At 36.8% G+C, this 22,255-nt stretch overlaps 2 non-coding genes across 2 annotated transcripts; one reads left to right on the forward strand and one right to left on the reverse strand.

The window, feature by feature from the left end:
- Positions 1-5,076: 5,076 nt before the first annotated feature.
- On the forward strand, positions 5,077-5,180 carry LOC112804378 (small nucleolar RNA R71). Its single transcript, XR_003202985.1, has one exon. It is a non-coding gene; the product is annotated as a small nucleolar RNA R71 (small nucleolar RNA).
- A 16,303-nt stretch (positions 5,181-21,483) lies between these two features.
- LOC112804930 (small nucleolar RNA R71) lies at positions 21,484-21,587 on the reverse strand. The gene has a single exon (XR_003203545.1). It is a non-coding gene; the product is annotated as a small nucleolar RNA R71 (small nucleolar RNA).
- Between the last annotated feature and the right edge of the window lie 668 nt (positions 21,588-22,255).

Genomic DNA, 22,255 nt, shown 5'->3' on the forward strand with positions numbered 1-22,255 from the left:
CTCATAGTAAAGTCCAGAAATGTGAATTTAGCATAAAAACTAATGAAAACATCCCTAAAAATAGCTAGATTATACTAAAAACTATCTAAAAATAATGCCAAAAAGCGTATAAATTATCCGCTCATCACAACACCAAACTTAAATTGTTGCTTGTCCCCAAGAAACTGAAAATCAAATAGGATAAAAAGAAGAGAATATACTATAAATCCCTAAATATCAATGAATATTAGTTCTAATTAGATGAGCGGGACTTGTAGCTTTTTGTTTCTGAACAGTTTTGGCATCTCACTTTTTCCTTTGAAGTTTTAGAATGATTGGCATCTATAGGAACTTAGAATTTCAGATAGTGTTATTGATTCTCCTAGTTAACTATGTTGATTCTTTAACACAACTACTTTTATGAGTCTTGGCGTGGCCCTAAGCACTTTGTTTTCCAATATTACCACCAGATACATAAATGCCACAGACACATAGTTGGGTGAACCTTTTCAGATTGTGACTCAGCTTTGCTAAAGTCCCCAGTTAGAGGTGTCCAGAGTTCTAAAGCACACTCTTTTAGCTTTGGATCATGACTTTAACCACTTAGTCTCAAGTTTTTTCACTTGGACCTGCATGCCACAAGCACATGGTTAGGGACAGCTTGAATTAGCCGCTTAGGCCTGGATTTTATTTCCTTCGGCCCTCCTATCCATTGATGCTCAAAGCCTTTGATCCTTTTTACCCTTGCCTTTTGGTTTTAAGGGCTATTAGCTTTTTCTGCTTGCTTTTTCTTTTTTTTTCGCCATTTTTTTTCGCAAGCTTTTGCTTTTTCACTGCTTTTTCTTGCTTCAAGAATCAATTTTCATGATTTTTCAGATTGTCAATAACATTCTCTTTGTTCATCATTCTTTCAAGAGCCAACAATTTTAACATTCATGGACAACAAGATCAATATTATGCACTGTTCAAGCATTCATTCAGAAAACAAAAAGTATTGTCACCACATCAATATAATTAAACTAAATTCAAGGATAATTTCGAAATTCATGTACTTCTTGTTCTTTTGAATTAGAAACATTTTTCATTTAAGAGAGGTGAAGGATTTATGGAATTATTCATATCCTTAAGACATTGTTACTCAATACTAATGATCATGAGGTAGAGACACAAAACAAAAACACACACATAGCATAAAAACCAAAAAAACAGAAAAATAAGAACAAGGAATGAGTCCACCTTAGTGATGGTGGCGCTTTCTTCTTGAAGAACCAATGATGTCCTTGAGTTCTTCTATGTCTCTTCCTTGCCTTTGTTGCTCCTCTCTCATTACTCTTTGATCTTCTCTAATTTCATGGAGAATGATGGAGTGCTCTTGATGTTCCACCCTTAATTGATCCATATTGTAACTCAAGTCTTCTAGAGAGGTGTTGAGTTGTTCCCAATAGTTGTTGGGAGGAAAGTGCATCCCTTGAGGCATCTCCGGGATTTCTTGGTGATGAGCTTCCTCAGGCGTCTCTTGGGTTCCATGAGTGCGCTCTCTTGTTTGCTCCATCCTTTTCTTAGTGATGGGCTTGTCCTCCTCAATGGGGATCTCTCCTTCTATGATAACTCCGGCTGAGTAACATAGATGGAAAATAGGATGAGGAAAAGCTAGCCTTGCCAAGGTAAAGGGCTTTTCGGCTATTTTGTAGAATTCAAGGGAGATGACTTCATGAACTTCTACTTCCTCTCCAATCATGATGCTATGAATCATGATGGCCCAATCCACCGTAACTTCAGATCGGTTGCTAGTGGGGATGATGGAGCGTTGGATGAACTCCAACCATCTTCTATCCACAGGCTTGAGGTCCAGTGTTCTTAATTAAACCGGCTTGCCTTTGGAGTCTCTTTTCCATTGAGCTCCTTCCACACATATGTCCATAAGGACTTGGTCTAACATTTGATTAAAGTTGACCCTTCTAGTGTAGGGGCGTGCATTTTCTTGCATTGTAGGCAAGTTGAACGCCAACCTCACATTTTCTGGACTAAAATCTAAGTATTTCCCCGGAACCATTGAAAGATAATTCTTCGGATTCGGGTTCATACTTTGGTCATGGTTCCTAGTGATCCATGCATTGGCATAGAACTCTTGAACCATTAAGATTCTGACTTGTTGAATGGGGTTGGTCAGAACTTCCTAACCTCTTCTTTGGATCTCATGTCGGATCTCTGGATACTCATTTTTCTTGAGCTTGAAAGGGACCTCAGGGATCACCTTCTTCTTGGCCACAACATCATAGAAGTGGTCTTGATGGGCTTTGGAGATGAATCTCTCCATCTTCCATGACTCGGAGGTGGGAGCTTTTGTCTTCCCTTTTCCTTTTCTAGCGGTTTCTCCGGTCTTAGGTGCCATAGGTGGTTATGGAAAAACAAAAAGCTATGCTTTTACCACACCAAACTTAGAATATTGCTCACCCTCGAGCAAAAGAAGAAAAAAAATAAGAAGAGGAAGAGAAATATGGAGGAGAGTGGGGGGAGGTGTATTCAGCCAAGGTGTAGAAGAGGGGGTTGGGTTGTGTGAAAAATAAAGAAAGATGGAGGGGTTTATATAGTGAGGGGAGAGGGGGTAGGTTCGGCTATTTAGGGTGGGTTTGGGTGGGAAAGAAATTTTGAATTTTGAAGGTATGTGGGGTTTATGGGAAAGAGTGGATGGATGTGAGTGGTGAAGGGGGTAATTGGAAAGAGAGATTGAGGTGATTGGTGAAGGGTTTTTGGGGAAGAGTGTTTATGGGGAAGAGAGTTTATGGGGAAGAGAGGATGAATGTGAAGAAGAGGAGAGAAGGTGAGTTGAGGTAGGTAGGGATCCTGTGGGATCCACAGATCCTGAGATGATCATGTGGGGTCCACAGATCTTGAGGTGTCAATGATTTACATCCCTGCACCAATTAGGCATGTAAAACACCTTTGCATATAATTCTGGCATTTAAACGCCGAAGTGATGCTTATGTTGGGCGTTCAACGCCCAATTGCAGCATGTTTCTGGCGTTGAACGCCAGTTCCATGCTTGTTTTTTGGCGTTTAGTGCCAGCTCTCCTCAGGGTATGTTCCTGGCGTTCAAACGCCAGGATGCTGCTTGTTTCTGGCATTCAACGCCAAATCCATGCTCTGTTCTGGCATTGAACGCCAGCCAGATGCTCCTTACTGGCGTTTGAACGCCAGTAAGTCCTTCCTCCAGGGTGTGATTTTTCTTGTGCTATTTTTTATTTTGTTTTTAATTTTAGTATTTTTTTCGTGACTCCACATGATCATGAACCTAATAAAACAATAAAGAACAATAAAAGAAAAATAAAATTAGATCAATAAAAATTGGGTTGCCTCCCAATAAGTGCTTCTTTAATGTGACTAACTTGACAGTAGGCTCTCATGGAGCCTCACAGGTGATCAAGTCAATGTTGTAGACTCCCAAAACCAAACTTAGAGTTTGGATGTGTGGATTCAACACCAAACTTAGAGTTTGGCTGTGGCCTATCAACACCAAACTTAGAGTTTGATTGTGTGGGTTTTGTTTGACTCTGTACTGAGAGAAGCTTTTCATGCTTACTCTCCATTGTTAAAGAAGAAGATCCTTGAGCCTTAAACACAAGGTAGTCCCCATTCAATTGAAGGACTAATTCTCCTCTGTTAACATCTATCACAGCTCTTGCTGTGGCTAGGAAAGGTCTTCCAAGGATGATGCATTTATCCTCCTCCTTCCTAGTGTCTAAGATTATGAAATCAGCAGGGATGTAAAGGCCTTCAACCTTTACCAACACGTCCTCTACCAATCCATAAGCTTGTCTTACTGACTTGTCAGCCATTTGCAATAAAAATATGGCAGGCTATACCTCAATGATCCCCAGCTTCTCCATTACAGAGAGTGACATAAGATTTATGCCTGACCCCAGGTCACACAGAGATTTTTCAAAGATCTGGTGCCTATGGTGCAGGGTATTACGAATTTACCAGGATCTTGTTTCTTTTGAGGCAAAGTTTGCTGAACCCATGTATCTAGTTCACCAATGAGCAAGGGAGGTTCACCTTCCCAAGTCTCATTACCAAACAACTTGGCATTCAGCTTCATGATAGCTCCTAGATATTGAGCAACTTGCTCTCCAATTATATCTTCATCCTCTTCAGAGGAAGAATAGTCTTCAGAGCTCATGAATGGCAGAAGAAGGTTTAATGGAATCTCTATGGTCTCTATATGAGCCTCAGCTTCCTTTAGGTCCTCAATAGGGGACTCTTTCTTGCCTGAGAGACGTCCCATGAGGTCTTCCTCATTGGGATTCAAATCCTCTCCTTCCTCCCTAGGTTCGTCCATTTTGATTATGTCAATGGCCTTGCACTCTCTTTTTGGATTCTCTTCAGTATTGCTTGGGAGAGTACTAGGAGGAGTTTCAGTTACTTTCGTACTCAGTTGGCCCACTTGTGCCTCCAAATTTCTGATGGAGAACCTTGTCTCACTCATGAAATGCCTTAGACAGATCAGATACTAAATTTGCTAAGTTAGAGGTACTCTGCTCAGAATTCTCTGTCTGTTGCTGAAAAGATGATGAATAAGGCTTGATATTGCTGAGCCTATTTCTTCCACCATTATTAAAGCCTTGTTAGGGCTTTTATTGATCCTTCCATGAGAAATTTGGATGATTTCTCCATGATGAATTATAGGTGTTTCTATAAGGTTCACCCATGTAATTTACCTCTGCCATTGCAGGATTCTCAGGATCATAAGCTTCTACTTCAGAAGATGTCTCTTTAGTACTGTTGGATGCATTTTGCCATCCATTAAGACTTTGAGAAATCATGTTGACTTGCCGAGTCAACATTTTGTTCTGAGCCAATATGGCATTCAGAGCATCAATTTCAAGAACTCCATTCCTTTGTGGCGTCCCATTATTCACGGAATTCCTCTCAGAAGTGTACATGAACTGGTTATTTGCAACCATGTCAATAAGTTCTTGAGCTTCTGCAGGCGTTTTCTTTAGGTGAATGGATCCACCTGCAAAATGGTCCAGTGACATCTTAGAGAACTCAGATAGACCATAATAGAATATATCCATCATGGTCTATTCTGAAAACATGTCAGAAGGACATCTTTTAGTCATCTGCTTGTATCTTTCCCAAGCTTCATTGAGGGATTCACCATCTTTTTGTTTGAAGGTTTGAACATCCACTCTAAGCTTGCTCAGCTTTTGAGGAGGAAAGAACTTAGCCAAGAAGGCCGTGACCAGCTTATCCCATGAGTCCAGGCTATCTTTAGGTTGAGAGTCCAACCATGTTCTAGCTCTATCTCTTACAGCAAAAGGGAAAAGCATGAGCCTATAGACTTCAGGATCTACTCCATTAGTCTTAATAGTCTCACAGATCTGCAAGAACTCAGTCAAGAACTGGTAGGGATCTTCTGATGAAAGACCATGAAACTTGCAGTTCTATTGCATTAGAGCAACTAATTGAGGTTTTAACTCAAAATTGTTTGCTCCAATGGCAAGAATTGAGATGCTTCTTCCATCAAATTTGGACGTAGGTGCAGTATAATCACCAAGCATCCTTCTTGCATTATTGTTGTTGGGTTCGGCTGCCATCTCCTTTTCTTGTTCAAAAATTTCAGCAAGGTTGTCTCTGGATTGTTGTAATTTAGCTTCTCTTAGTTTTCTCTTCAGAGTCCTTTCAGGTTCTGGATCAGCTTCAACAAGAATGCCTTTTTTCTTGTTCCTGCTCATATGAGAAAAAAGAGAACAAAAAAGGAAGAGGAATCCTCTATGTCACAGTATAGAGATTCCTTTATGTTTGTAGAAGAAGAAGGGAATAAAAAAAAGGAGAATCCAAACACAAGGGTGAGGATAGGGGCAGAGATTTGAGATGAAGAGAAGTGTTAGTAAATGAATAAATAAATAGAAAAAGACGAGAGACAGAAGTTTTCGAAAATAATTTTGAAAAGGAGTTAATGATTTTCGAAAATTAAGATAAGAAATAGAATTAAAATTAAAATTTAAAATAATTAATTAATTAAAAATTTTTTTGAACAAGACGGAGGTATTTTCGAAAATTAGAGAGAGAAAAGTTATTAGGTGGTTTTGAAAAAGATAAGAAATAAACAAAAAGTCAAATAGTTAGTTGAAAAAGATTTGAAAGTCAATTTTGAAATCAAATTTTCGAAAAAAAAAGATAAAATTTTGAAAAAGATATGATTAAAAAGATATGGTTGGAAAAGATTTAATTTTTAAAACTAAAATTAATTACTAGACTAACAAGAAACTAAAAGATATGGTTCTAGAATTTAAAGATTGAACCTTTCTTAACAAGAAAGTAACAAACTTTAAATTTTTGAATCAATCATATTAATTGTTAGCATAATTTTCGAAAATAAAGATAAAACTAAGAAAAAGATTTTTGAAAAAGATTTTAAAGGATTTTCGTAAATTAATAAGAAAAATTGAAAAAGATTTAATTTTTGAAAAAGTTTTGAAAATATAAAATTTTTAAAATTTGAAAATTTGACTTGCCTTACAAGAAACAATTAATTTAAAAACATTTTTTTGACTAAGTCAACCCAAATTTTCGAGATTTTGAGAGAAAAAAAGGGAAAAGATATATTTTTTTGATTTTTGAATTTTTTAATTATGAGAGAGAAAAACATAAAAAATGACTCATAACATGAAAATTATGAATCAAATCACATGATGCATGCAAGAACACTATGAATGTCAAGATGAACACCAAGAACACTTTAAAGATCATGATGAACATCAAGAACATATTTTTGAAAAAATTTTGATGCAAAGAAAACATGCAAGACACCAAACTTAGAAATTTGCAATGCTTAGACACTATGAATGCAAAAATGCACATGAAAAACATCAAAAGATACAAAACAAGAAAACATCAAGATCAAACAAGAAGATTTACCAAGAACAACTTAAAGATCATGAAGAACACATGCACGGATTTTCGAAAAATGCATAAATTTTTAGAAAAATGCAATTGACACCAAACTTAAAAGTTGACTCAAGACTCAAACAAGAAACACAAAATATTTTTGATTTTTATGATTTTATTATTTTTTGTATTTTATTTTATATTTTTTCAAAAAACATATAGGAAAAGAAAATAAGAAATTCAAAATTTTTTTTAAGAAGAATTCCATGAATCTTTCATTGTTAGCCTAAAGCTCCAATCCAAGGGTTGGACATGGCTTAATAGCCAGCCAGCTTTAGGATATAAATTAGACATACAACAGCTGATATTCCAATTAACTTGCCTCTATGCTGATGGTTGGAAGCCTCAATCCAAAAGAATTTTGGATATGGCTTTACAGCCAGCCAAGCTTCAACATGTTACCATGAAACTCTAGAATTCATTCTTTACAAATTTAGAAAATTTTTGAAAACAAAAGGAAAAATTTTTGAAATTTTTTTCGAAAATAAAACAAAAAAGAAAATTACCTAATCTGAGCAACAAGATGAACCGTCAGTTGTCCAAACTCGAACAAACCCCGGCAACGGCGCCAAAAATGTGGTGCACGAAATTGTGATCTCTTATAATGGCATTCAACTTGGTGTGTGCATTTACTAACTCAGCACTTTCTACACAACCTCGCACAACTAACCAGCAAGTGCACTAGGTCGTCCAAGTAATAAACCTTTACGTGAGTAAGGTCGATCCCACGGAGATTGTTGGTATGAAGCAAGCTACGGTCATCTTGTAAATCTCAGTCAGGCGGATAATAAATGGGTATGGAGTTTTCGAATAATAATAATAAATAAACTGAAAATAAAGATAGAAATACTTATGTAAATCATTGGTGGGAATTTCAGATAGGCGTATGAAGATGCTGTGCTCCTTCTGAATCTCTGTTTTCCTACTGCCTTCATCCAATCCTTCTTACTCCTTTCCATGGCATGCTGTATGTAGGGCATCACCGTTGTCAATGGCTACATACCATCCTCTCAGTAAAAAAGGTCCAAATGCTCTGTCACGGCACGGCTAATCATCTGTCGGTTCTCGATCATGTTGGAATAGAATCTCCTAATTCTTTTGCATTTGTCATCACACCCAACAATCGTGAGTTTGAAGCTCGTCACAGTCATTCAATCCCAGAATCCTACTCGGAATACCACATACAAGGTTTAGACTTTTCGGATTCTCATGAATGCCACCATCAATTCTAGCTTATACCACGAAGACTCTGATCTCACGGAATGGAAGGCTCGGTTGTCAGGCGACAGCAACCATGCGTCGTGCATCAGGAATCCAAGAGATACACACTCTAGCTTTCGCTTGTAGAACGGAAGTGGTTGTCAGGCACGCGTTCATAGGGGCGGATGATGATGAGTGTCACGGATCATCACATCCATCAGATTAAAGTACGAGTAGTATCTTAGAACAGAAATAAGATTGAATTTGAATAAAAGATAGTAGTAATTGCATTAAAACTCGAGGTACAACAGAGCTCCACACCCTTAATCTATGGTGTGTAGAAACTCTACTGTTGAAAATACATAAGTGATGAAGGTTTAGGCATGGTCGAATGGCCAGCCCCCCAAAACGTGATCAATAGTCTCCTCAGATGAATAATGGAATAAAACCGAGACCAAAGATGTAACGTGGTCAAAAAGACGACTAATACAATATTAAAATGTCCTATTTATACTAGACTAGCTACTAGGGTTTACATAAGTAAGTAATTGATCCAGAAATCTACTTCCAGGGCCCACTCGGTGTGTGCTTGGGCTAAGCTTGAATTTTACACGTGCAGAGGCTTCTTTTAGAGTTGAACGCCAAGTTGTAATGTGTTTTTGGCGTTCAACTCTGGTTCGTGATGTGTTTCTGGCGTTTGACTCCAGAATGCAGCGTAGAACCGGAATTGAGCACCAGGTTCCGTCGTCTAATCCCGAATAAAGTATGGCCTATTATATATTGCTGAAAAGCTCTAGATGTCTACGTTCCAACGCCGTTAAGAGCGCGCCATTTGAAGTTCTGTAGCTCCAGAAAATCCATTTCGAGTGCAGGGAGGTCAGAATCCAATAGCATCAGCAGTCTTTTATTAGCCTTTTATCAGAGTTTTGCTCAAGTCCCTCAATTTCAACCAGAAAATTTCTGAAATAACAGAAAAACACACAAACTCATAGTAAAATCCAGAAATGTGAATTTAGCATAAAAACTAATGAAAACATCCCCTAAAAATAGCTAGATTATACTAAAAACTATCTAAAAATAATGCCAAAAAGCGTATAAATTATCCGCTCATCAGTATGATACTGTTCCAACTAACATTTGATGTTTTGAGATGTCAAAATATAATGTCACTCTACGTCACTAGAAGAATCCCTTTCCCTTCCTCTCATTCCCTTCTTCTTTTTCTTCCTACCATAGACCCTAAACATTTACCTTACAGAAAAGTATAGGTTTTTAAAGGAAGTGTAACCTTGGAAAATGAATTTCCAGGATGCATGATCAGTAGAAAAGCATTATTATCAATAGAGCATTAATAAATAGGGTAAAACAAGATATAAATGCTGTGAGTAAATGTAATTTAGAATAAAATGAGATAAAGCAGGCACAAGAGGTTTGGGTTTGGTGTGAACTTTGTTTCAGTTGTGCCATGTGTGTGTTTCGAGTTTTGGTTAACTTTTTCTTTCTTTGATAGGCGAGGGTTTTGGAATTGTTCAATGTATATTGTGTGTTTAGTCAAATTGAATTGCTGATATATGCAGAGAGTGTGCTATCCTGCAATACCAAATGGAAGCCCTGTCATCAGTGGGATCTGTAATAGAAAACTATTTAATTTAATTTTAAGCTGCGCAGGTCTAGCTTTTGAATGCATTATTTTAGCTATCAAATTTAATTTTGTTAAGAAAATTGCTTACCATGTCTCTGTTTCTGTTGCTGTTCTTATTTACTTCAGATTATAATTAAAATTGCTGCCGATAATAGTGTTCGAAAAATTTTGATTGGACAGAAAGTATCTTTATCATTTGAATTTTTCAATGAATATTACTAAAACAAATATGAAGAACTTTGTAACACAAGATGGCAGTAAATGACATCATCATAAGGATAAAAAATCTTTGATGGACTAGTGCATCACCTTATTGTTCACAATCCTCTAGTGTGTATTATTATTAACATGACTCTCTTAATAGAAATTTAGGACAACTTACCTTTCTAATACGGAAAGGTATATTGTCAACACCAGCTATTCCTGCTGTGATAAGGAAGCATAAGGCAAGCCAGTCTAATTAACCCCTTTTTATCTTAGTCCTGGTGCGTTGGGTTATTTTTGGCTATAAAATATGTAATGATTCCTATTTATTGATTGATTTATTATGTTTGCAGACTGATTTGAGGTTCCAAAACCATGCTGTCCTTGCTTTCCACGAAGCTGCTGAAGCCTACTTGGTTGGTTTGTTTGAGGACACCAACTTGTGTGCCATCCATGCCAAGAGGTCACCATAATGCCCAAAGACATTCAGCTTATTCGCCGCATCCGTGGTGCACATGCTTAGGCTGATTGATTTCATGCTTCTTGATCGCTTCGGAATACACCTTGTGTTACTAGTTTACTATTGTTCAAGTTTCCTATGCCATTGTATAGTTCTTGACAACCTTTTAGGTTTCAATTGATGTCTTTAGAATGATTATTTTGGTTATGGTACAGTAGATAATAGAAAGATACTACAAATGGAATGATTTGATTACTGGTGTAAGACAGTTTATTTTGGATTTAACTCTTAATAATTAATATTAACTTTGATACAATTCTGAATGTGTTGGGTATTTGATATGTGAACTTCAGTAGAATTTCTTTCTCAACATGACAGCAATGATAGTGAGCTTTGTAATTTAATGGCTGCATCTGTTGTTATTGCCACGCTTTTATCTAAAGTGTGGCCGTATCTCCCTCTATTGCCACGTTTTAAAAGCGTGGCCGTATCTCCCTCTATTGCCACGATTCCAAAGCGTGGCTGTATCTCCTTCTATTGCCATGCTTTAAAAGCGTGGCCATATCTTTCATATAAGGCCACGCTTTTCACATACGGCCACGCTTTAAAAGTGTGGCCATATCTTTCACATACGGCCATGCATTAAAAGCGTGGCCATATCTCCTACCTATGGCCATGCTTTTAAATGTGACAACTTATAAAAAGCGTGTCAAAAAAAAGCGTGGCGATAGGTTTGAAAAAGCGTGGCGACAGAGCATCCGCCACCCTTGTAGAGGCCACCATTTCAAAAGCGTGGTGATAGCTCAAAAAGCGTGGCGAAAAGCTATCGCCATGCTTTTTTCAGCTTTTTGCCATGCTTTAAAAGAGTGGTAATAGACTATTTTCTTGTAGTGCACTCACCAAGTGGGCTCCGGAAGTGAATTTTTGCACTATCTGCACTTAGTTACTCATTTTTTCTGTAAACCTAGGTTACTAGTCTAGTAATAAAACTACTTTTAGAGATTCAATTTGCACCTCATGACATTTTTTACATTCCTTATTGTACTTTTAACGGCATGAGTCTCTAAACCCCATGGTTGGGGGTGAGGAGCTCTGCTATGTCTCGATGAATTAATGAAATTATTACTGTTTCTATTCAATCACGCTTGTCTCTGTTCTAAGATATTCACTCGTACTTCTATATGATGAATGTGATGATTCGTGACACTCATCTTCATTCTCACAACTATGAACGCATGCTTGACAACCACTTCTATTCTATCTGAGATCAACGTAATCATTGGGGCACAGTTGAGTGTGTATCTCTTGGACTCCTGATTCACGAGTTTGGTTGCCTTTCTTGACAACAGAGCATTCAAATCCGTGAGACCAGAATCTTCGTGGTAAAGGCTAGAATCAATTGGCAGCATTCCTGAGATCTGAAAAGTCAAAATCTTGTCTGTGGTATTCTGAGTAGGATTTGGGAAGGGATGACTGTGACGAGCTTCAAAGTCACGAATGTTGGGCGCAATGACAGTGTGCAAATGGATAGATGTATCCTATTATAACACAAGCGAGAACCGACAGATGATTAGTCATGCGCAAACATACCTGGACCATTTTCACTGAGAGGACGGACGGTAGCCATTGAAAACGGTGATCCACCAACACAAAGCTTGCCATAAAAGGAGCCATGTGCATTTGAAGAAGAAGGTAGTAGAAAAGCAAAAATTCAGAGGGCAGAGCATCTCCAAAACCTCAACTTGTTCTCCATTACTGAATAACAAGTACCATTTATTTCATGTTCTTTCACTTTTTACAAAAAAAACTAAGAATTGTTATTGATATCCTGACTAAGAATAATAAGATAACCATAGCTTGCTTTAGGCCGGCAATCTCTGTGGGATCGACCCTTACTCACGTAAGGTATTACTTGGACGACCCAGTGCACTTGCTGGTTAGTTGTGCGGAGTTGTGAAAAGTGTGAATCACAATTTCGTGCACCAAGTTTTTGGTGCCGTTGCCGGGGATTGTTTGAGTTTGGACAATTGACGGTTCATCTTGTTGCTTAGATTAGGAATAATTTATATTTTTTTGGTATAGAGTCATCAAATTTGAGTCTTTTATTTTCTTTTTCAAAAATTTTATTTTCTTTATTAATTCTTAATTTTTCTTTGAGTTTTATTTCATGTTTTAAGTTTGGTGTCAATTGCATGTTCTTATTTGTTCTTCATATTTTTGAATTTGTGTTCATTGTTCTCTCTTGACCTTCAAGTTGTTCTTATTTATTTTTCTTGTTTGATCTTTAATATATCCTGTTTTGTGTCTTTCCTTAATTTTCTTGTGCATTTTCAGATTATCAGTATTAAAAAAATATCAAATACCTTTTCAAAAACACATTAAATTTCTAACTCAATTGGCTATAGTGTTGTGTTTATGTTCTTGGTAACTTGGTGCTTCTTTGAGTTCCAATATTTATTGATTACAGTAATTTTTTACTTTTTGGTATCTTCCTTTCAAAACTTTTTCAAAAATAATTTTTCTTTGATTAAATTTTGTGTCAAACTTTTAAGTTTGGTGTTCTCTTGTTATTTTTCTTTAATTTTCAAAAATTTAATTTCAGTTTTCTAAAAATCTTAAGTTTGGTGTTCTTTTTATGTTCTTCAGTCTTTGAATTTTGTTCTTATTGTTCTTGTGAGTTTTCAAAGTGTTCTTGAGTCTTCTTTGTGTTTTGATCCTTAAATTTTCAAGTTTGGTGTTCCTTGGTGTTTTTCCTCCAAATTTTTGAAAACAAGGAGCATGAGATCTAAAATATTTTAAGTCCTGTGTCTTTTGTGTGTTTTTCTCTTTCCTCATTAAATTCAAAAATATTTTTCTCTTTATTTTTATTGGATTTTCGAAATTTACCTTTAAAAATTCAGATTTTTATTTTAAAATTGTTATTTTATCTTATCTTAGTTTTAAAATTTCAAAATTCAAATCTTTTTCAAAAATCATATCTTTTTTGAAAATCTTACTTATCTTTTCTAATCTCAAATTTTAAAATCATACCTTTTTCAAATCTTTTATTTTATTTTATTTTATTTTCTTACAAGTATCTTTAATTTTAAGACATATCTTTTTCAAAACTTCCTAACCACTTTCTCTCTCCTCAATTTTCGAAAATCATATCTAAAATTTTTCAAATCTTTTTAATTAATTAATTATTTTATATTTCAATTTTCTTTTATTTATTTTTCTAATTTTTTGAGCTTATATTTATTTTTTCATTTATTTTATTTTATTTTCCTTTTAATTTTTGGTATTCAAAAAATAAATAAATAAAAGAATAAAATTTTTATTTACAATCTACATCATCTCCCTTTCTCTATCATGGACCTAAGTGAAAATGAACAGTCCAGAAGGACTCTGGGGTCATATGCTAACCCCACTACTGCTTCATATGGAAGTAGTATCTGTATACCCTCCATCAGAGCTAGTAGTTTTGCGTTAAATCCTCAGCTCATTATCATGGTGCAGTAAAATTACCAGTATTTCGGTCTTCCACAGGAAGAACCTACTGAGTTTCTGGCATAATTCCTATAAATTGCTGACACAGTACGTGATAAGGAAGTAGCTTAGGATGTCTACAGATTGTTACTGTTTTCATTTGCTGTAAAAGATCAAACTAAGAGGTGGTTAAACAACCAACCTAAAGCTAGCATAAGAACATGGAAACAATTGTCAGACAAATTCCTGAATCAATATTTCCCTCCAAAAAGGATGACACAGTTAAGGTTGGACATCCAAGGCTTTAAACAAGAGGGTAATGAATCTCTTTATGATGATTGGGAGAGGTACAGAGAGATGCTAAGGAAATACCCCTCTGAAATGTTTTCAGAATGGGTGCAGTCAGACTTCTTCTACTATGGGCTTACAGAAAAGGCCCAGATATCTCTAGACCACTCAGCTGGTGGATCTATACACATGAGAAAGACAATTGAAGAGGCTCAAGAGCTCATAGATACAGTTGCTAGAAATCAGCATCTGTACTTAAGTAATGAGTCCTCTATGAAAGAAGAGGCTAAAGTAGTATCCACTGAACATAGTCCTCCAGAACAAGTTACTGAACTCAATCAGCAAATACTTCTTCTAACAAAATAGTTAGCAGAATTCAAAGAAATGTTACAAGATACTAAAAATGCTAACAAGAATATGGAAGCACAATTGGATCAGACAAGACAGTAGTTATCTAAACAAATAATGAAAGAGTGCTAAGCTGTTCATTTAAGAAGTGGAAAGACATTGAATGTCTCAACTCAAAGAAGCAGAAAGTAAAGAAAGGAACATCTGACAGAGGATGATCAATCCACTACCCAAAATCCCTCTGAGGACAATAAGAGCCTGGAGAGGAACGATTATGGTGTTCAAACGCCAGAAAAGGGTCAGAAGTTGGCGTTAAACACCCATTCTGGTGCCAATTCTGGCGTTCAAACGCTAGAAAAGGGTAGTAATCTGGCGTTAAATGCCAATGCAGCTGCCAACCCTGGCGTTCCAATGCCAGTAAGGGATCAGACACCTGCAAGTGCTGATAACAACCCCTTTAAGCAGGCTTCTCCAACCACTTCTGTAGGAAATAAACCTGCAGCAAGTAAGGTTGAAGAATGCAAAGCCAAGATGCCTTATCCTCAGAAACTCACCCAAGCGGAACAGGATAAACAATTTGCCCACTTTGCAAACTATCTCAGGACTCTTGAAATAAAGATCCCGTTTGCAGAGGCACGTGAGCAAATACCCTCTTATGCTAAGTTCATGAAAGAGATCTTAGGTCATAAGAAGGATTGGAGGGAAACTGAAAAAGTCTTCCTCACTGAAGAATGCATTGCAGTCATTTTATAGAGCTTACCAGAGATGCTTAAAGATCTTGGAAGTTTTATGATTCCATGCACATTAGAAGGTACCTGTACCAAGACAGCTCTATGTGATCTTGGGGCAAGTATCAACCTAATACCTGCATCCACTATTAGAAAGCTTGGCTTGACCGAAGAAGTCAAACCAACCCGAATATGTCTCCAACTTGCTGATGGCTCCATTAAATATCCATCAAGCATAATTGAGGACATGATTGTCACAGTTAGGCCATTTGCCTTTCCCACTGACTTTGTAGTGCTAGAGATGGAAGAGCACAAGAGTGCAACTCTCATTCTAGGAAGACCTTTCCTAGCAACTAGACGAACCCTCATTGACATCCAAAAGGGGAGGTGACCCTGAGAGTCAATGAAGATGAGTTTAGGCTGAATGCTGTTGAAGCTATGCAGCATCCAAACACATCAAAAGACTGGATGAGGGTTGATATTATTGACTCCCTGGTGGAGGAAGTCAATATGACTGAGAGTCTCGAATCAGAGCTAAAGGACATCTTTAAAGATGTTCAGCCTGATTTGAAGGAACCAGAGAAAACAGAAGAACCTCTGAAAACTTCCCCGGAAGAGGAGAAGCCTCCTAAACCCAAGCTCAAACCACTACCACCATCCCTGAAATATGCATTTCTGGGAGAAGATGACATCTTTCTGGTGATCATAAGCTCTACTTTAGAGCCACAGGAAGAGAAAGCACTAATTCAGGTCCATAAGTGATCTTAAGGGCATTAGCCCAGCCAGATGCATGCACAAGATCCTCTTGGAGGATGATTCCAAGCCAGTGGTTCAACCACAAAGGTGGCTGAATCTAGACATGAAGGAGGTGGTGCAGAAAGAGCTCACTAAATTACTAGAGGCTGGGATTATTTATCCTATTTCTAATAGCCCATGGGTGAGCCCTGTCCAAGTTGTCCCCAAGAAGGGAGGCATGATAGTGGTTCATAATAAAAAGAATGAACTGGTTCCTACAAGAATAGTTACAGGGTGGTGCATGTGTATTGACTACAGAAGGCTCAATACAGCCACCAGAGATGATCATTTTCCTTTACGATTCATAGAACAAATGCTAGAGAGACTTCAGGTCATGATTACTACTGCTTTTTGGATGGCTATCCAGGTTACAACCAAATTGCAGTAGATCCACAGGACCAAGAAAAAACAGCATTCACATGCCCATCTGGAGTATTTGCCTACAGAAGGATGCCTTTTGGTCTGTGCAATGCACCTGCAATCTTTCAGAGGTGCATGCTCTCCATCTTCTCTGATATGGTAGAAAATTTTCTGGAAGTATTCATGGATGACTTCTCAGTATTTGGAGAATCATTCAGCTCCTGTCTTGACCATCTAGCACTTGTTCTGAAAAGATGCCAAGAGACCAACCTGGTTTTAAACTAGGAGAAATGTCACTTTAGGGTGACTGAAGGAATTGTCCTTGGGCACAAAATTTCGAACAAAGGAATAGAGGTGGATCAAGATAAGGTAGAGGTAATTGAAAAATTACCACCACCTGCCAATGTTAAGGCAATCAGAAGCTTTCTGGGGCATGCAGGATTCTATAGGAGGTTTGTAAAGGATTTTTCAAAAATTGCAAAACCTCTAAGTAATCTGTTAGCTGCTGACACGCCATTTGTCTTTGACACATAGTGTCTGCAGGTGTTTGAGACTCTGAAGGCTAAGCTGGTCATAGCACCAGTTATTTCTGTACCAGACTGGACATTACCATTCGAACTAATGTGTGATGCCAGTGACCATGCCATTGGTGCAGTATAGGGACAGAGAACCAAGTAACAGATCATCTGTCCCGGAAAGAGCCAGTAGCAGAAGCGTCCCTCCTTCCTACTGAGATCTCTAAAACCTTTCTGGATGAGCAATTGTTTGCTATTCAGGAAGCACCATGGTTCGCAGACATTGCAAACTATAAAGCTGTGAGATTCATACCCAAAAAGTACAGCAGACAGCAAACGAAAAAATTAGTTTTTGATGCAATGTACTACTTATATAATGAACCATATCTCTTTAAAAGGTGTGCAGACAAAATAATCCGTAGATGCGTGCCTAGAGAGGAGGTGGTGAGCGGATAATTTATACGCTTTTTGGCATTATTTTTAGATTGTTTTTAGTATAATCTAGCTATTTTTAGGGATTTTTTCATTAGTTTTTATGCTAAATTCACATTTCTGGACTTTACTATGAGTTTGTGTGTTTTTCTGTGATTTCAGGTATTTTCTGGCTGAAATTGAGGGACCTGAGCAAAACTCTGATAAAAGGCTAATAAAGGACTGCTGATGTTATTGGATTCTGACCTCCCTGCACTTGAAATGGATTTTCTGGAGCTACAGAACTTCAAATGGACGATCTCAATGGCGTTAAATAGTAGACATTCAGAGCTTTCCAGAAATATATAATAGTTCATACTTTATTCGGGATTAGATGACGCAAACTGGCGCTCAACGCCAGTTCTACGCTGCATTCTGGAGTCAAACGCCAGAAACACGTCACGAACCAGAGTTGAACGCCAAAAACACATTACAACTTGGCATTTAACTCCAAAAGAAGCCTCTGCGTGTGTAAAGTTCAAGCTCAGCCCAAGCACACACCAAGTGGGCCTTGGAAGTGGATTTCTGCATCAATTACTTACTTTGGTAAACCCTAGTAGCTAGTCTAGTATAAAAAGGACATTTTACTATTGTATTAGACGTCTTTTGACCACGTTACATCTTTGGTCTCGGTTTTATTCCATTATTCATCTGAGGAGACTATTGATCGCGTTTTGGGGGGCTGGCCATTTGGCCATGCCTGAACATTTATCACTTATGTATTTTCAACGGTAGAGTTTCTACACACCATAGATTAAGGGTGTGGAGCTCTGTTGTACCTCGGGTTTTGATGTAATTACTACTATCTTTTATTCAAATTCAATCTTATTTCTGTTCTAAGATAATACTCGTACTTTAATCTGATGGATGTGATGATCCGTGACACTCATCATCATCCGTCCCTATGAACGCGTGCCTGACAACCACTTCCGTTCTACAAGCGAAAGCTAGAGTGTGTATCTCTTGGATTCCTGATGCACGACGCATGGTTGCTCTCGCCTGACAACCGAGCCTTCCATTCCGTGAGATCAGAGTCTTCGTGGTATAAGATAGAATTGATGGCGGCATTCATAAGAATCCAGAAAGTCTAAACCTTGTCTGTGGTATTCCGAGTAGGATTTCGGGATTGAATGACCGTGACGAGCTTTAAACTCGCGATTGTTGGGCGTGATGACAAACACAAAAGAATCAAGGGATTCTCTTCCGACATGATCGAGAACCGACAGATGATTAGTCGTGCCGTGACAGAGCATTTGGACCTTTTTCACTAGGAGGATGGGATGTAGCCATTGACAACGGTGATGCGCTACATACAGCTTGCCATGGAAAGGAGTAAGAAGGATTGGATGAAGGCAGTAGGAAAGGAGAGATTCAGAAGGAGCACAGCATCTTCATACGCCTATCTAAAATTCCAACTAATGATTTACATAAGTATTTCTATCTTTATTTTCAGTTTATTTGTTATTATTATTCGAAAACTCCATACCCATTTATTATCCGCCTGATTGAGATTTACAAGATGACCATAGCTTGCTTCATACGAACAATCTCCGTGGGATCGACCCTTACTCACGTAAAGGTTTATTACTTGGACGACCCAGTGCACTTGCTGGTTAGTTGTGCGAGATTGTGAAGAAAGTGCTGAGTTAGTAAATGTGCACACCAAGTTGAATGCCATTATAAGAGATCACAATTTCGTGCACCAAGTTTTTGGTGCCGTTGCCGGGGATTGTTCGAGTTTGGACAACTAACGGTTCATCTTGTTGCTCAGATTAGGTAATTTTCCTTTTGTTTTATTCTCGAAAAAATTTTCAAAAATTTTTCCTTTTGTTTTCGAAAATTTTATAAATTTTTAAAGAATGAATTCTAGAGTTTCAAGGTAACATGTTGAAGCCTAGCTGGCTGTAAAGCCATATCCAAAATTCTTTTGAATTGAGGCTTCCAACCATCAGCATAGAGGCAAGTTAATTGGAATATCAGCTGTTGTATGTCTGATTTATATCCTAAAGCTGGCTGGTTATTAAGCCATGTCCAACCCTTGGATCGGAACTTTAGGCTAACATTGAAAGATTCCTGGAATTCTTCTTAAAAAAAATTCTGAATTTCTTATTTTCTTTTTCCTATATGTTTTTCGAAAAAATATAAAATAAAATACAAAAAATAATAAAATCATAAAAATAAAAGATATTTTGTGTTTATTGTTTGAGTCTTGAGTCAACTTTTAAGTTTGGTGTCAATTGCATTTTTCTAAAAATTTATGCATTTTTTGAAAATCCATGCATGTGTTCTTCATGATCTTCAAGTTGTTCTTGGTAAATCTTCTTGTTTGATCTTGATGTTTTCTTGTTTTGTATCTTTTGATGTTTTTCATGTGCATTTTTGCATTCATGGTGTCTAAGCATTACAAATTTCTAAGTTTGGTGTCTTGCATGTTTTCTTTGCATCAAAAATTTTTCAAAAATATGTTCTTGATGTTCATCATGATCTTTAAAGTGTTCTTGGTGTTCATCTTGACATTCATAGTGTTTTTGCATGCATCATGTGATTTGATTCATAATTTTCATGTTGTGAGTCATTTTTTATGTTTTTCTCTCTCATAATTAAAAAATTCAAAAATAAAAAATATATCTTTTCCCTTTTTTCTCTCAAAATTTCGAAAATTTGGGTTGACTTAGTCAAAAAAAATTTTAAATTAATTGTTTCTTGTAAGTCAAGTCAAAATTTCAAATTTTAAAAATCTTATCTTTTCAAAACTTTTTCAAAAATTAAATCTTTTTCATTTTTTCTTATTAATTTACGAAAATCCTTTAAAATATTTTTCAAATATCTTTTTCTTAGTTTTATCTTTATTTTCGAAAATTATGCTAACAATTAATATGATTGATTCAAAAATTTGAAGTTTGTTACTTTCTTGTTAAGAAAGGTTCAATCTTTAAATTCTAGAATCATATCTTTTAGTTTCTTGTTAGTCAAATAATTAATTTTAATTTTAAAAATTAAATCTTTTCCAACCATATCTTTTTAATCATATCTTTTTATCATATCTTTTTCAAAATTTTATCTTTTTTTTCAAAAATTTGATTTCAAAATATCTTCTTATCTTCTTATCTTTTCAAAATTGACTTTCAAATCTTTTTCAACTAACTATTTGACTTTTTGTTTATTTCATATCTTTTTCAAAACCACCTAACAACTTTTCTCTCTCTAATTTTCGAAAATACCTCCCTCTTTTTCAAAAGTTCTTTTTAATTAATTAATTGTTTTAAATTTTAATTTTAATTTTATTTCTTATCTTAATTTTCAAAAATCATTAACTCATTTTCAAAATTATTTTTGAAAACTTCTGTCTCTCATCTTATTCTATTTATTTATTCATTTACTAACACTTCTCTTCATCTCAAATCTCTGCCCCTATCCTCACCCTTGTGTTTGGATTCTCCTTTCTTTATTCCCTTCTTCTTCTACTAACATAAAGGAATCTCTATACTGTGACATAGAGGATTCCTCTTCCTTTTCTGTTCTCTTCTTTCTCATATGAGCAAGAACAAGGAAAAATGCATTTTTGTTGAAGCTGATCCAGAACCTGAAAGGACTCTGAAGAGAAAACTAAGAGAAGCTAAATTACAACAATCCAGAGACAACCTTGCTAAAATTTTTGAACAAGAAAAGGAGATGGCAGCCGAACCCAACAACAATAATGCAAAAAGGATGCTTGGTGATTATACTGCACCTACGTCCAGGTTTGATGGAAGAAGCATCTCAATTCCTGCCATTGGAGTAAACAATTTTGACCTGAAACCTCAATTAGTTGCTCTAATGCAACAGAACTGCAAGTTTCATGGACTTCCATCAGAAGATCCCTTCCAGTTCTTGACTGAGTTCTTGCAGATCTGTGAGACTGTTAAGACTAATGGAGTAGATCCTGAAGTCTACAGGCTCATGATTTTCCCTTTTGCTATAAGAGACAAAGCTAGAGCATGGTTAGACTCTCAACCTAAAGATAGCCTGAACTCCTGAGATAAGCTGGTCACGGCCTTCTTGGCTAAGTTCTTTCCTCCTCAAAAGCTGAGCAAGCTTAGAGTGGATATTCAGACCTTCAAACAAAAAGATGGTGGATCCCTCTATGAAGCTTGGGAAAGATACAAGCAGATGACCAAAAGATGTCCTTCTGACATGTTTTCAGAAAGCACCATGATAGATATATTCTATTATGGTCTATCTGAGTTCTCTAAGATGTCACTAGACCATTCTATAGGTGGATCCATTCACCTAAAGAAAACGCCTACAGAAACTCAAGAACTTATTGACATGGTTGCAAATAACCAGTTCATGTACACTTCTGAGAGGAATTCTGTGAATAATGGGACGCCACAAAGGAAGGGAGTTCTTGAAATTGATGCTCTGAATGCCATATTGGCTCAGAACAAAATGTTGACTCAGCAAATCAACATGATTTCTCAAAGTCTGAATGGATGGCAAAATGCATCCAACAGTACTAAAGAGACATCTTCTGAAGTAGAAGCTTATGATCCTGAGAATCCTGCAATGGCAGAGGTAAATTACATGGGTGAGCCTTATGGAAACACCTATAATTCATCATGGAGAATTCATCCAAATTTCTCATGGAAGAATCAACAAAAGCCCCAACAAGGCTTTAATAATGGTGGAAGAAATAAGCTCAGCAATATCAAGCCTTATCCATCATCTTCTCAACAACAGACAGAGAATTCTGAGCAGAGTACCTCTAACTTAGCAAATTTAGTCTCTGATCTGTCTAAGGCCACTTTAAGTTTCATGAGTGAGACAAGGTCCTCCATCAGAAATTTGGAGGCACAAGTGGGCC

This window comes from Arachis hypogaea, chromosome 5, assembly GCF_003086295.3.
Source record: "Arachis hypogaea cultivar Tifrunner chromosome 5, arahy.Tifrunner.gnm2.J5K5, whole genome shotgun sequence".
NCBI classification, from domain to species: Eukaryota; Viridiplantae; Streptophyta; class Magnoliopsida; order Fabales; family Fabaceae; genus Arachis; species Arachis hypogaea.